The sequence below is a fragment of the Narcine bancroftii genome, chromosome 12 (genome assembly GCF_036971445.1).
Source record: "Narcine bancroftii isolate sNarBan1 chromosome 12, sNarBan1.hap1, whole genome shotgun sequence".
Lineage (NCBI taxonomy): Eukaryota > Metazoa > Chordata > Chondrichthyes > Torpediniformes > Narcinidae > Narcine > Narcine bancroftii.
The window spans coordinates 42,338,863-42,352,471 of record NC_091480.1 but is presented as its reverse complement, the minus strand read 5'-3'; the positions used below and the strand labels follow the sequence as shown (position 1 = coordinate 42,352,471).

Genomic DNA, 13,609 nt, shown 5'->3' with positions numbered 1-13,609 from the left:
TGTGTGTGTGTGTGTGTCTTTGTAGCGGTCGGCTACAATATTATGGTCACAGGACACAAAATGTTCTCCGACACATACTCTTCCACCTGACCTGACTCGTTCCCTAATAGGAGATCAAGTATTGCATCCTCTCTTGTTGGTACCTCCATATATTGAATTAGAAAACTTCCCTGAACACATTTGACAAACTTCAAGCCATCCAGCTCTTTTACAGTATGGATTGCAAATCAATATGTGGAAAGTTAAAATCTCCTACTATCACAACATTCTGTTTCTTACATCAATCTGCTAGCTCTCTGCAGATTTACTCCTTCAATTCTCTCCAACTATTGGGTGGTCTATAGTACAATGCTATCATTGCATTCACACCCTTCCTGTTCCTCAGCCCCCAACATATGGCCTCTGTAGTTGAACCTTCTAGGCTGTCCTGTCAAAACAGAGCTGTGATATTTTCTCTGACTAGGAATGTCACTCCTCTCCCTTTCATCCCTCCCCTTCTATCTTGTCTTATAGAACGGATCCCTGGAACAATGAACAAATTACTTTTTAAATAATGTTAAATAATTCAATTTGTATAAATTCTTCAGATTATTATTTGTACAAATCCTTAAATATTTAATACCATCTTTTGGCCATTTAATCTGGGTATCCCTTTGGCACTCAGTATATTCCTTCTGTTAATGGCATAATTACACTTTTATCCCAATTTATTTTATAACTTGAAATTTTCCCATATTCTTCCAATTTAACATATAGTTTTTGTCAGGAAATTTCAGGTGCAGTCAAATATATCAAAACATCATCAGCAAATAAACTAATTTTATGCTCTTCTTGACAAACTCTAAATCCCTTAACTTATGGATCACTCTGTATTGATTCTGCAAGTGGTTCTATTGATAAATTTAAAGAAGCTGGCGATAGGGACATCTTTGTCTACTTGATATCGCCAACTGAAGCGGTGCAGATTCTTGTCCATTAGTCACTACTTTAGCTTGAGGATTATATGTAATGCCCTAATCCAGTTTACAAAGGTCGGTCCAAATCCAAATTTGTCCAATACTTTAAACAAAAAGTCCCATTTCAGTCTATCAAATGCTTTATCTGCATCTAGAGCACTGCAATCCTGAAATCTCCTCCTTTTTTTTGCCCTAAATGGATTAATACTATGTAATCTGGCCACATTTTCAGCTGACTGCTCTTTTTTACAAAACATATTTATTAATTTAGGTAGCAATTTAGTTATTCTATTTGCCAAAATATTTGCAACAATCTTATTACATACATTTAATAATGAAATCAGTCTATAAGGAAGGCTTCAAAGGGTCTCTGTCTTTTTATTTATCACTGTAATTATTATCATTGAAAATGATTCTGGGAGAGTTTGGGTTTCCAAAGCCTTTTTTAATACTTCCATAGAGATAGGAATTGATAAACTTTAAATTCATTGTAAAATTCTGGCAGAAATCCATCCTCATCTAGAGATTTATTTCTCTGTAATGAACTCATCACCTCCCTCACCTCCAACTGAATAAAGGGAGCACTCAATTCAGTTTGCTCTTCCAACCCTAATCTAGGCACAATTATCTGTGTTCATTTTATTTTCTATTTTGTTTTCATCTTTTAAAGATTCCAAATTATGCAATTTTGAATAAAAATTCATAAAGGATTAATTTATTTCTTGAGGCTTAACATTAGTATCCTTTTTAATTGCATTAATTATTCTTGAGATTTGGTTAAATTGCCAAGCAAATACTTTATGTGATCTTTTACCTAATTCATAATACCTCTGTTTTGTTCTTGTAATTGCTTTCTCAGATCTGTAAGTTTATAATGTGTATTCTGAAGGATTTTAATTAATTAATTGTCTACATTTATCTTCAGAACCTTGTTTTTGAAAATTCTTTTCCAAAACTGCTATTTCTCTTTATAACTGATCAGTCTCTCTCATATTCTTCTTTTTTAATTTTAGAAGTAAAACTTATAATTTGACCTCTTAAATACACTTTCAAAGCATCCCATATAATAAACGTCATTTAGATTACACGTTTATATCACAAAATCTCCAAATTTGTGTTCTAACAAACTCACAAAAATCTTTTCTATACTAATGAAATCAATCTCCATCTATAAACAATTTTCTCTTCATCGGCCATTTCAATTGTTATTAATAAAGGCGAATGATCAGATAAGACCCTTGCTTTATAATCAGTTTCAAGAATCCTAGCTTGCATTTGTGCTGAAATTAAAAATAGGTGAATTCTAGAATAAGAGTCATGCCTACTCAAATAAAATTTATCCTTCTCCATACATACATTTAATTTAAATCTCTCATTAATACCAATGTAGCTATGCTGCTTTTGTTCTCATTGCTACTTTCGTAGATCTATCCAACAATGGTTCAAAACAAAAATTAAAGTCCCCTCCAATTAAAATATTTTATGTGCCTCTGCTAGATTAAGAAATGTTTCTTGAATAAATATCATCAATTTAAACATCATCAAAATTTGGAACATACAAATTTAAGCAAGTCCACAATTCAGAATGTACTCAACAATGAACCATTATGCAGAGTATGTCACAACATTTTGAATGTTAATTGGAAGGGTTATTTTTTATCAAAATTGTCACACCTCTTGCCTGAGAGTTAAATGAAGAAGACATCACATATCCAGCCCAATCCCTTTTTAATTTCAAATGTTCTTTTTCATTTAAATGTGTTTATTGGAGAAAAGCCACACTAATTTCCATTTTCTTAATTTGTGTTAACATTCTCTTCCTTTTATTTATTGTTGATGGGAATGGCCACAGCAGTGCTCTGCTCTCACTCTGTCTATTCACCTTCCCTCTCCTGACAGTCACCCAACTGCATTCCTCCTGACTTTTGAGGGGTGACTGTCTCCCTAAAACTCCTCTCTAATACCCCCTCTGCCTCTCAAATGATCTGCAGTTCATCCTGCTCCAGCTCCAGTTCCCTAACCCAGTTTGTCTGGAGCTGCAGCTGGATGCACCTTTTGCAGGCATCTCAGTCCTGAATTGCTATCCCTGGATTTTGAGCTTGACTCACAGTGACTCCTATGAGGGGTATGGAGAGAGTGAAGGTGAGCAGGCTTTATCCAGTGAGGTTGGGTGAGAGAAGACCTGGAGGACATGGCTTAAGGGTGAAAGGTGAGATTTTCATAAGAACATTAGAGGGGATGTCTTCACGCAGAGAGTGATGAGAGTGTGAAACAAGTTGCCAGCTGAAGAAGAATTGGAATAGTACAATATAGGGAAGAGCATGATTGGCATGGTGGTTAGCACAATGCTGTTACAATGTTAGCAATCGGGACCGGGATTCAATTCTCACTGTTACAAACAACCCTTTTAATTATTTTTGAGACTAAAGTGACTTTGTTAGCATTTACACAGGACCAGCAATGGAAAATTCACCAGACAATGGTAAATTCAAAATAAAATCTTTTTAAATTAATATATTAAGAACATAATGTTTTTTACTCATTTCTAAACTTAATGCTAAATTTAACCCCACTATGAACAAATGTAAATGTGTGTGTGTGTGTGTGTGTGTGTGTGTGTGTGTGTGTGTGTGTGTGTGTGTGTGTGTGTGTGTGTATAATTAAAGTCATATTCTGAAAAGTCATTCTTTAAAAATTCAGCATCATTTTAATCTTGCTTGATGGTCTTAAATTCTCAGTTCAGAAATAATTATTAAGACAATTTAAACATCATATCTTTAGGCCTCTTTACTCACAATGTGGCTATTTTGTTCCACAATAAATTCACAAACCAAGACAAAGGTTAAACAAATGTGGTTATCTTCTTCCATAATGGAGTCACAAACTAGATTAGGGTTAAGTGAAGTGGTCATACAAAAATAGACCCAGAAGAAATCTGTCCTCTTTTACAATGAGACAGCAAAATGGTCTTCCTTAATTCAAAAGCCACTGATTCTGTGTTCCATTTTCCCAGGAGTAGCACACAACAACAGCACCAATTCTGGTTACTGTAACTCAACCCTGTCTTTCACAAGGATTAAACTCATGTGTCACAGGAGTTTTGACTTCTGTACTCTCTAAACTGAACTCTTACAAAACTGAACTCAAAATGTTTAAATTTGGTAATATATTTCTCAAAAATCATGTGGCCATTACATCATCACCAAAGTGAGTCCAAATTCTTGGAAACTACATGACCATCAGTTTTTTTTCTACCAAAATTCTGTTCTTTTTTCAAAACAATTCGATATGTAATGATAGAGATCATGTTTGCATGGCAACTAGCAATGCCTTACTGTTTGATTAGACTTGGCTGCCAGCAGGGGGCTGGCACACACACACACACACACACACACACACACACACACACACACACACACACACACACACACACACACACACACACACACACACACACACACACATAGTATGCAGACCTGTAATGGAGACTTGCAGCCTCATGGCATGCCTCATGGCAGGCCTCATGGTGCTGATTAAAAGAACTTTAAAGTAAAGAACCTTTTCATTCATCCATTTGTTGTCTAAGAACTCACACATATGAATGCAAGATGAAACATGGTGTCAGAAGCGGGATGAAGGGAATTAGAAGGAAATACTTTAAAAGGTAAAATCTAAAGTCAGTAACTGATCAGTGAAGAGAAGCTAACACAGTGAACCATGGAAGGATTACATCCACCAGTGAAACTTCAGCTGACAGGTAATGTGGCTGAATATTGGAACAGATTTAAACAATATTTTGGATTGTATTTAGTGACAGTCAGAGTTGACTGGAAAAGTGATAAAGTGAAACCGTTAGTTTTCTTACATGTCGTAGGTGATGAAGCCTTGGAGGTGTATAAATAACTTCACATTTGATGCTGAAGGAGACAAAATGAAACTGGAAAAATTAATGGAACAGTTTGAGGTGTACTGCATGCCTAAACATAATGTAACATTTGAGAGGCACAGATGTTTCATGTGTACAAAAAACGGAAGAAGGTATTGATCAGTATGTGAATGAATTGAGAAACAGAAGCAAAATGTGTGCATTTGGTGGACTGACTAACTAGCTGATAAAAGACATACTTGTGTGTGGTATTCAAGATAATAGTCTAAGGGAAAGACTGCTAAGAGAGCAAAATCTCAACCTGGAAAAAGCCATAGCACTCTGTAGGGCTACAGAAACTAAAAATGTGGACAAAGATTAGTGAGGGAAAATTGGACCCCTTGTAGATAGCGAGGTAGGGTGAGTGAGAAGTCAGAGGAAATGTGGGAAATTTTGAATGATTTCTTTGCTTTGGTATTCACTAGGGAAAAAAAATATTGAACCAATTGAAGTAAAGAAAAATAGTGGGGAGGTCATGAAGCATATAAGGATAACCAAGGAGGTAGTGATGGCTGTGTTGAAAAAGATAAAGGTGGATAAATCTCCGGGACCGGACAAAATATTCCCAAGGACACTCAGGGAGGCTTGTGGACAGATAGTGGGGCCATTAACAGAGATATTTAGGATGTCACTGGCCACGGGGGTAGTGCCAAAGGATTGGAGGGTGGCGCACGTGGTTCTGCTGTTTAAGAAAGGGTCCAAATGTAAACCTGGGAATTATAGGCCCGTGAGTCTGACGTCTGTGATGGGCAAGATGATGGAAAGTGTTCTGAGGGATGGTATTTACAAATATTTGGAGGTACAGGGATTGCTAGGGAGTAATCAGCATGGTTTTGTCAGGGGTAGATCATGCTTGACAAACCTGACTGAGTTTTTCGAGGGGGTTACAAAAAAGATTGATGAAGGGAAAGCTATGGATATTGTCTATTTAGGCTTTAGCAAAGCTTTTGACAAAGTTCCCCACAGGAGGTTAGGAAAAAAGGTGGAGGCATTAGGTATAAATAAGGAGGTAGTGAAATGGATTCAGCAATGGTTGGATGGGAGGTGTCAGAGAGTAGTGGTAGAAAATTGTTTGTCCAGTTGGAGGCCGGTGACTAGTGGAGTTCCTCAGGGATCGGTCCTCGGTCCACTATTGTTTGTTATATATATTAACAATCTGGAAGTAGGGGTGGAGAATTGGATAAGCAAGTTTGCGGATGATACAAAGATTGGTGGCGTTGTGGACAGTGAGGAAGATTATCGTTGATTAAAAGGTGATTTAGGAAGGCTGGAGGTGTGGGCTGAGAAATGGCTGATGGAATTTAATACAGATAAGTGTGAGGTGTTACATTTTGGAAAGGCAAATCTAAATAGGTCATATGCAATAAATGGTAGGCTATTGAGATGTGCAGAGCAACAAAGGGATTTAGGAGTGATGGAAAATAGTACCCTCAAGGCTGATACTCAGGTAGATGGTGTGGTGAAGAAGGCATTTGGAATGTTGGCTTTCATAAATCGGAGTATTGAATTGAAGAGTAGGGAGGTTATGATGAAATTTTACAAGGCATTGTTGAGGCCAAATTTGGAGTACTGTGTACAGTTTTGGTCACCAAATTATAGGAAAGATATAAACAAAATAGAGAGAGTGAAGAGAAGGTTCACAAGAATGTTGACAGGATTTCAAGGTTTGAGTTACAGGGAAAGGTTGTGCAGACTAAGTCTTTTTTCTCTGGAGCGTAGAAGATTGAGAGGGGACTTGATAGAGGTGTTTAAGATTTTAAAAGGGATAGACAGAGTAAACGTGGATAGGCTTTTTCAATTAAGATTGGGGGAGATTCAAACTAGAGGGCATGGTTTAAGATTGAAGGGGGAAAATTATAAGGGGAACATGAGGGGAAATTTCTTTACGCAAAGGGTGGTAGGGATGTGGAGAATGAGCTTCCGGCAGACGTGGTTGAGGCGGGATCATTGGTTACATTTAAGGAAAGACTGGATAGTTACATGGAGAGGAGGGGACTGGAGGGGTATGGACCGGGTGCTGGTCAGTGGGACTAGGAGGGTGGGGATTTGTTACGACATGGACTAGTAGGGCTGAACTGGCCTGTTCTGTGCTGTAAGTGGTTATATGGTTATATGGTTATATGGTACAAGAGCTGTTAAGTGCAACTAAATGCAATGTCGATGCAGTGAGCAAGAACGGACATAAATCGTTTAACAAAAAGCACACCAAAGTGGAAAGAAAGGTGGGCCTAGTGAACAAAAATGAAAGCCATGTCATTAATGCTATGCACAACATCTACCAAATAAGTGTTCAGCTTATGGTAAAACATGCTATATGTGCAACAAAAGCAACCATTATGCCCGTTGCTGTAGGAACCAAGTGTAACAAAGTAAGGTTCATGCCGTAGATGAAAGGGAGATAGAGGAATTCTATGTAGGCGTTGTGACTGAAAACCAAAAAGAAAACAGAGACTGGATGTTGAGATTAAAAGTGAATGGCATATACATTTCAGTTAAATTGGATACTGGAGCACAAATTAATGTTATATCAGAGACTGATTTTAAGAAGATTAGACCCAGACCAAAGGTGTATGGAACAAAAGTGAAGGTGACAGGATATTCAGGTACTGATATACCAGTGCAAGGAGAATGCATGGTCAAAGTGAAACACAAGGACAAAGAGCATATGCTAGTATTCATCGTGGTACCAAAGGATGTACAGGCCATACTAGGTTTAACAACCAGTGAGAAAGTGAACCTGGTAGAAAGAGTCTTCGTGGTGGAAAGTGAAGGAGAAACAATCTATGATGAATTCATGAAGGAGTACAATGACCTATTTCAGGGTCTAGGCTGCTTTCCAGGAGAACATACAATCAGAGTGGATAAATGTGTGCCACCGATTAAACGTCCATGCAGAAAAGTTCCATTTGCACTTCAAAAGCAACTAAAAGCAGATTTGGACAGGATGGAAAGCCTGAACGTGATTTAGAAGATAGATGAGGCAATGGAATGGGTGAGTTCACTCATCATTGTGGACAAAAAGAATGGAAAGCTTAGAATTTGCCTGGATCCAAGAGATCTAAACAGAGCAATAAAGAGAGCACACTTTAAGCTTCTGACACATGAAGAAATCATGTCACAGTTTGCAAATGCAAAGTTTTTCAGCAAGTTAGATGCATCATCAAAATTTTGGCAGTTGAAATTGGATGAAGCAAGTTCAAGACTGTATATGTTCAATTGTCCATTTGGCAGATCCAGATTCCTAAGGTTACCATTTGGAATCGCCTCAGCTCCTGAAGTGTATCACAAAACTATCCACATTGTCTATGAGCACCTGGACGGAGTTGATACCTCAATGGATGACATCATAGTCTGGGGAACCATGAGAATGGAGCATGATGAGAGAATAAGCAAAGTGTTGGAAGCAACAAGGAAAGCAAACCTGAAGCTGAATAGAGAGAAATGCCAGTGCGGGGTGACAGAACTAACATTTGTAAGAGATAAGGGCATCAGACCAGATCCCAGAAAGGTGTCTGCCATTGGGAACATGCCAAGGCCTCAATGAAAAAAGGTCGTACAGAGATTTTGTGGAATGGTCAACTATATGGGTAAATTCATATCCAAGCTCTCAGAAAAGATGGCTCCATTGAGAAGACTAACAGAAAAAAACATTGAATGGGAATGGAATCACAAGCATGAAAAGTCATGGAGTGAACTAAAGAAACTGCTCACAGAGGAACCAGTTCTGAGGTTTTACGACCCAGCGAGACCCATCAGTATATCATCAGATACATCACATAGTCAGCTCAGTGCAGTTCTTCTACAAAAATATGATGACTGAAAACCCATTGTGTATTTATCACGCTCAATGACAGATGTGGAGACACGGTACGCTCAAATTGAAAAGGAGCTGCTCAGCATCACATATGCCTTTGAAAGATTTCATCATTTTGTGTCAACACAAGCAATCAGTGTAGAGACTGACCATAATCCCTTGATTGCATTGTTCCAAAAGCCATTAAATGAATGTCCACTGAGAATACAAAGAATGATGATTAGCCTGCAACACTATACACTGAATGTGGCGTGCACTCCGTGTAAGCTAATGTACACAGCAGACACATTGTCTAGAGCTGTTGATGCGAGAGAGCCTGCAAACACTAAAATGGATGAAGACATGAATGCCTTCGTGGACATGATCACAAGTGCACTGCCCATATCAGATGCAAAAATGGAGCTCATAAAGTCAGAATCAAAAATGACGAAACATTGAGACAACTGAGAAAAAACATCTTGGATGGATGGCCCAACATGAAATAGGACTGCTCACCAGACGTTGCAGAGTACTGGAACTGCAGGGCAGGACTATCATTGGTTGAAGACATAATCTACAAAGGAAGCAAAATCCTTATCCCAAAGAATCTGAGAAAAGAGATGCTAAAAAGGATCCACGGAGGACATTTCAGAATCGAAAAGTGTAAGAAAAGAGCACGAGAGGTGATGTACTGGCCAAGAATCAACAATGATATAACAAATGAAGTGTCAAACTGAACAATATGCCAGAAATATCAAGCAAGCACTTCTGCAGAACCACTAAAGCCACACCCAGCACCATACAGACCTTACCAGAAGGTAGGCGCTGACTTATTCGAATGTCAAGGGAAGGACGATCTTGTAGTCGCAGACTATTACTCCCTGTATCCAGGTGTGTAAACTGAACACCACCACTGCAGATGCTGTAATAACAGGTATGAAAGCCATATTCTCCATACATGGCATGGCAAGCAAGGTCTTCACAGAGAATGGACCCCAGTCTTGCAATTCAAAGTTCTGACATTTTGCCAAAGAGTAGGACTTTGTACACACCATATCAAGTCCTCATTTTCCACAGTCCAATGGTCTAGTGTAAAAATCAGTACAAACAGTGATAAGACTGATGTACAAGGCAAAAGACAGTGGAATGGACTTCTACCAAAGCATGCTAGTATAACGCCGCACAACGCCGCTTGAGTGTAGTATGTCACCAGCACAACTCATGGGCCATAGGCTCAGATCAAAACTACCTATTCAGGAGAATCTCCTAAAAACAAAACGGGGAGAAAGTGAGGAGATTCAAAGAACAACAGAAAAAAAAGAAAAAGTATTATTTTGACAGAGGAAGAAAAAACCTACAGGAACTCCACACTGGTGACCAAGTAAGGCTTAGAGACAAAACAAACTTATGGACTCAGAAGGGAACTGTCCTTAGTGAAGTCCAACCAAGATCATACACCATTCAGACAGATGAAGGTGCTCTTCTGCAAAGAAATCGTCGAGACCTTCAAATGGGACCAGCCACAGAAGATGGAAAGACAGATACTGATGAACAACCTAAATACACAGCTGAGAAAACATCGTCTGAGGCAACAACTCAGATTCAAGGACAATCAATCAGGAGATCATCAAGACACATGAATCCTCCTAAAAGACTCATTGAGCAAATTTAAAGGCTCATCTGATAGGATGAAGTGGTTCTATCTTATTCGCTCTTCAAGTTTTAGTGTATGTAAATGTGAACACAAAACAAATTTTAAAAATGTTAACAATGTTGATAATAATTAAAATTCATAATGTTAAAGATAAAATTGGAGAGTTATACAAAGTAAACATGTTAGTTAAAAGTGAGCTACTTTTGTTTTAAGAAAGGGAGATGTAAGGATAGAGATCATGTTTTCATGTATTGCATTACCAGTAACCACAAAGTCTAAGCTGAGGGAATAATAGTTTTAATGTACAGAAGAACCTTGCTGGCCCAGATCCAGGTATAGAAATGGCAGGAAGGGAGAGGTGGCTCAACCTTTATGGCCCAGGACCATGGGGGAGGAGTCAGGGTATGTCATCAGTGGGCGGGTCAGCTCCATATATACAGTAGTCAACAATAACAATAAAATACAATGGAGGAAACATATCACCACATTCACCCCTCCTTTTAAAACAGAACCCCACTGTCTTTGAACAAAACAAACAAAAATCTGCCAAAACTATAGATTCAATGGCACTGGTGACCTCCTCGGACTAAGGGACCTGTGGGGAGTAGGGGTGGGGGTGGTCTGATGTTCCACCAGCTGGGTGTCTAGAGGCGGGGTCACCGACTGACTACTTGGAGAGGGTGCTGTCTATGTTGGGGTGATGTGAAACGCAAGATGGTCAGGGATGTATGAGATGGTTTCATGGTCTCCGGAATGCGCCAGATCCTGGATAGGTACTGTGTCCTCATGGTCATCGAAAATGTACCGAGGGCTGGCATGAATAAGGTGCACCTCTTCAACCACCACCAGTCCTGACAGGGCTGAGCCTGGTGAGTGCCATCCTCTGTGGTAATGGTAAAGGTCTGTGGTAAAACTGAAACAATGATTGTGGCATCTGGTGCAGGTGTTCGCTCGAAGGCCAGTGCCCCAGAGGGGTGATCTCCCTGCCTGGAGTCATTGTAAAGGTAGGTGCACTTGTAGCAGGCCGTAAAGTGATGTTCTTCAGAGACTCCTTCTTCTCTGGAACAGTACATGGTTCATTTTCTGTTTTGCGTATGGAACAAAGAGACTGACTGGTCCAGTCAGGGACATGTCTTCACAGCTGGCAGCACAGGTGCAGGATGCTGCATGCAGATTTAGAATGCCACCTTGTATCAGATACTGCAAGGGGTGGCCAGCATAGCAGATGCTTCTTTTCCAGTCTTTGCTACTTGCACGATCTGCCATCTATTCAACTCGGTGGGAGTGTGCCAACTCTCTCCATGTTTTATGCAACACCCTCGGCCTCCAGAACCCAACTTGTTCTTGAACAAAATTCCGCTTGTATTTTGGCAATGGACTGGAGGCTCGTCCCCATACCCAGATGGATCCCAGTTGTATTTGGTTCCATCCTTGTCAGAACCTGGTGTCAGAGGAGTTAATGGTGCCTGTGGACCTTGAGTTATAGGTGCACTGGGCATTTCCAATCCTGTTGTTTCCACCATACTGCCATCTGTGTGAACCACAATCGGTGTGGCTTTGTCTGTGGAGAGATCTCCTCCAATCTGCAGTGTAGTTTTTCCTGACAATACCTGCTCTGATATGGAAGCATTTGCCACAGATGTTGTAAAAACATTATCAGCAACTCCAGTCGTTCTTCCCACAGTCACAGTTGTCACTTCTGCGAAGCCACCTTTGTCGGCGCTCGGCAGCTGCTCATCCCCATCACTGACCTCTCGCCACCGAGGCTCCGCTCCTGCTGGGGAGCCAATGTCCATTGCCGCCACTGGGGGAAGCCGAGGGGCCAATGCCTGAGACCGCCACCGGGGGGAGGGGGGACCGAAGTCCATTGCCGCTGCCGGGGGGGGGTGGGGGTGGCTGAGGTCCACTGTCGCCGCCGGACTACCTGATGTCCTTTGCTGCTGCCACCACTGGGGGGGCCCAAGGTCCATCACCACCGCTGGGGGGCCCGATGTCCTTTGCTGCCGCCGGCGTCAGTAGCCCGATGTCCGTTTCCACCGCCGCCACCAGGGGGGGCTGAGGTCCGCGAGTTGTGGGTTGCTTACTGAGATGGGCGGTTGAGGACCTCTGAATGCCATCGTCACACTCCTAAACTGACTCTGGAAGTCAAGCCTGCTGGACCATGTTATCATAACGTTCCTCCTCCACCGTCAGAGACCCCACAGAGTGCCCACTAATATCAGTCTGATGGTCTTTAGCTTCCAATGATATGGAGCTGCTCATTGGCCAGACTGGGAGCGAGAGCCTGCGGACCACGTCAGGATGGATGAAGATCTCCGTACTGCCACTATCGAAGAGACAGTTCATCTTATGTCCATGGAGTGGGCGATCGGGTTAGGGCTGACCTGGTTCAATGTAATCGCTGCAAGGATCGGATCCTCGTCTTCGGCGGTGGCGGGGAGGCTCGATGCACAAGATGGTGGCCTCCATGTTGACCACACCGTCATGGCTGCCGTGGTCGAGGAAGAAGGTGGGAGTGATGTCAGCAAAGCAGGCTGCGACTGCGCAGTCCATGCAGAGGACGAGGGCGGCAGCAGGTAAGATCACACTCCTCTCACCGTGCACGCGGTCGGCACCAGAAGTGTAGACAGGGCTCGCTCGTCGGTCATACACGCCACACTGCTTCGCAGGGAAGTTCTGGTCTTACACACCCACAGATAGTGTCCCCCCCTTTCCGCAGCCAGAGTAGCTAACACCCCTCGTGGGGCAGAGTCATCATGAATATTTCATGTGCCTGCAGAAGTAGCACTTCTGAAGTTCGATCGTCACTGCAGCCGTGGTCGGGTCAGCCATCTCCCAAGATGGTGGCATTTTTGGCACGCACATGGTGGGCCCGCTTTTGCCCGTGATCAATTCCACATGGCGCTGGGCCCAGTCTAGAGTTATTACCAGCAGTATGGCCCACTTCAGTGCAACTGGTCTTCCGATGCACTGGGCCACCGGTCCAGGAACTGTGGAACTACCCCTTCAGTCTCCCCAGTACAAGCAGGTCATGAATGAACTCTTCAGCCAACTCACCAGGCTGCTGTTTTCGCGACGCCAGGCGATAACGCTAGTGCACATTGTTGACCTTCGGTTTGTAGAGGGCCCGAAGTTAAGCCATTGCCTCGGCGTAAATCGCACTGCTCCTGATGGCTTGGAAAGCTCGCTGGCTGACTCTCGTTTGCAGAACTTTGAGCTTCTTCTCATCAGAGTCGACCAGGTCGGCATCAACCTCGAGGAAGTTGCTGAAGTAGCTGATC

The 13,609-nt window shown here is 41.7% G+C and overlaps 1 pseudogene; it reads right to left on the bottom strand.

Annotated features, from left to right (window-relative positions):
• Nucleotides 1–10,984: 10,984 nt before the first annotated feature.
• LOC138746608 (deformed epidermal autoregulatory factor 1 homolog pseudogene) lies at nt 10,985–12,196 on the bottom strand (annotated as a pseudogene).
• Between the last annotated feature and the right edge of the window lie 1,413 nt (nt 12,197–13,609).